This window comes from Camponotus vicinus, unplaced genomic scaffold (genome assembly GCF_025532165.1).
Source record: "Camponotus vicinus isolate PSW18456_S1 unplaced genomic scaffold, iyCamVici1.0 SCAF_27, whole genome shotgun sequence".
Classification (NCBI taxonomy): domain Eukaryota; kingdom Metazoa; phylum Arthropoda; class Insecta; order Hymenoptera; family Formicidae; genus Camponotus; species Camponotus vicinus.
This window is the reverse complement of record NW_028141964.1, coordinates 30,001-32,659: the sequence shown is the minus strand read 5'-3', so window position 1 is coordinate 32,659 and position 2,659 is coordinate 30,001. Positions and strand designations below refer to the sequence as shown.

The window sequence follows — 2,659 nt, the reverse complement described above, 5'->3', positions numbered from 1 at the left end:
CCCCGCTAATGTCGGGGCAGAGGCCAGCGTGCGACGCGCGCCGCGCGAGAAGCACCGGCCGAACGTGTGTGATGAGGTGTGTGGCTGGCGGACGAGAGGACCATGGTGTCCGATGGTTTATTCAAAGAACTTTCCGCCCCGGCTCTTTCCCCGTCGAACGGGGGAAGTGACGCTCCGATCGCGAACCAACTTTGTGCCGTAGCCTCGATCCCTTTACCGGGATTGCGGCGGCGGTCCGCGCGTGCTCGGACGCGCGGCCAGGCTGATCGAAGAGCCACGATTTTCTCTCACTCTTCGGAGTGGAGACCACGATGGATGAACTGTGAAGCGTTCGACGAACGCGACGAATGAAAAACGATTACCCTGAACGGTGGATCACTTGGCTCGTGGGTCGATGAAGAACGCAGCTAATTGCGCGTCAACTTGTGAACTGCAGGACACATGAACATCGACATTTCGAACGCACATTGCGGTCCACGGATACAATTCCCGGACCACGCCTGGCTGAGGGTCGTTTTAACAAACCTAAACTGCTTGCGCCCTTACGCAAGCTGACGAGCCACGGCGTAGCCGTGAAACGACGAAATGTCGTCGGCTGTCGTCGCTGTGCCCCCGTCGCATTGCGTAAACGGCGTACGAGCGATCGTTGGACGTTCGCCCGAGAGAGACTAGAGCCTCTTTGTCACCCTCCCAGTATGTATTGGCGACGGGTTCGACGAGAGGCCGTCGTCGATTGGCGTCGTCTGAAATGACACCGAAGGTGTGTGCAGCGAGAGGAGTTATAAAGAGGAGGAGAGAGGCGCGCGTGTACGCACAAAGCGTTTAAAGGATAGCGAAGCGCGCGCGAGCGGCGCCCGGAGGCTGTCGAATGATATGGAGAGAGTTGTCGGCGGAGATATACACAACGACGACACACGAGAGAATATGCGAAAAGTTTAAGCGAGAGGAACGACGACGAACGACGCGCGACACTCGAATGATCTCGCTCTCTACGAGTGATCTCGTAGTTGGCGAATAAAATGCAAAAAGAAAGCGGCGCAGCAGCACATTCTGCTGCGTCCGTCTTTCTAGCGCGTCGTTGTCTCTTCCGATCGCGTCGTCGCGCTGTGCGACTCTCTCTCGGTCTCTCGGTGCGCCAGCGCGCTCGCGCGATACCGCGCCTTTTATTACACGCGAGGCTTCGCCTCCTATCTCGCGGCGCGAGATACCTTACGGTAAAAATATATGGAGAAGGGAAACCGCGGCGCGCGCACAGTCGTCGTCCGGCGGTACGCGGAGGGAGAGAAATTGCGAGAGAAATCCACCCTTAAAAAAGCGGATGAATCGCGAGCCGACCGCGTGTCCGAGTCCACGAAATTTTCGAACGAAGATTGTGACCGGCACGCGTCGTCGTGTACTCGTCGAATCGATTCCATACCGCGCCCGTTATATATATACACGCGCGCGCGCGCATCATAATTACGCCGCGCCGTGTTATTATAATCGTGGAAGTTAGAGGGACGGAAGAAAAGAAGCGCAAAACGATATTATAATATATCTATCTCCTCTCTCGCGTCCCCGCGAAACAAGACTAGATTGTGCCGCGCGCGCAATATCGGTCGGTGCGTTACCGCTAACAATAGTAGTAGTTAACAAACAATAATGATACTACTTAGCGCAATAACTCCACCACCGCACACTCCCTCTATCTCTCTATATCACTTTGTAGAGAGTTTCTCTACAAAACTCTGACGACCTCAGAGCAGGCGAGATTACCCGCTGAATTTAAGCATATTATTAAGCGGAGGAAAAGAAACTAACTAGGATTTCCTCAGTAGCGGCGAGCGAACAGGAAAGAGCCCAGCACCGAATCCCGCGGTTCCGCCGCAGGGAAATGTGGTGTTTGGGAGGATCCGCTTATCCCGAGGCGTCGCGTCGCGTCCAAGTCCATCTTGAATGGGGCCACTTACCCGTAGAGGGTGCCAGGCCCGTAGCGACCGGTGCGCGTCTCGGGAGGATCTCTCCTTAGAGTCGGGTTGCTTGAGAGTGCAGCTCTAAGTGGGTGGTAAACTCCATCTAAGGCTAAATACGACCACGAGACCGATAGCGAACAAGTACCGTGAGGGAAAGTTGAAAAGAACTTTGAAGAGAGAGTTCAAGAGTACGTGAAACCGTTCAGGGGTAAACCTAAGAAACCCAAAAGATCGAACGGGGAGATTCATCGTCAGCGGCGCTGGCTTCGCGTCGGTGGGCGATGTCCCGCGGAGTCCTCGCGGCTCGCGCGCGGGCACGCTACCGTGCGCCGATGTCCGGCTGTCGTCGTCGTGCACTTCTCCCCAAGTAGAACGTCGCGACCCGCTGGGTGTCGGTCTACGGCCCGGGTGCGGTGACTGTCGCGTCGCCGGTAAAACGGCACGCGACAAACCCTCGGTCGCCCGGCCGGCTGCTCGGCGGTACGCGCAAGGTATCAGGCCGCACTTCTACACGGTGCGTCGAGGCCGTCGCAAGCGCGCGCCACGGTACTCGGAGGTTACGGACTTTGCGCCGTCCCCGGTCCTGGCCCGCTGTTGGTTAAAGTACGGATCACCTTCGACAGGCCTGCGAACGTCTCTCTCACGGGGGACGGATACCGGTCGGCGACGCTACTGCTTTGGGTACTCTTAGGACCCGTCTTGAAACA

The 2,659-nt window shown here is 57.0% G+C and overlaps 2 non-coding genes across 2 annotated transcripts in view; both read left to right on the top strand.

The window, feature by feature from the left end:
• Positions 1 to 359: 359 nt before the first annotated feature.
• Positions 360 to 514, top strand: LOC145967738 (5.8S ribosomal RNA). The gene has a single exon (XR_014437534.1). It is a non-coding gene; the product is annotated as a 5.8S ribosomal RNA (ribosomal RNA).
• Positions 515 to 1,731: 1,217 nt separating this feature from the next.
• Positions 1,732 to 2,659, top strand: part of LOC145967735 (large subunit ribosomal RNA) — a 4,073-nt gene continuing 3,145 nt past the window's right edge. The window contains exon 1 of the ribosomal RNA XR_014437531.1: positions 1,732 to 2,659. This exon is cut by the window's right edge and continues 3,145 nt beyond it. This is a non-coding gene — a ribosomal RNA (large subunit ribosomal RNA).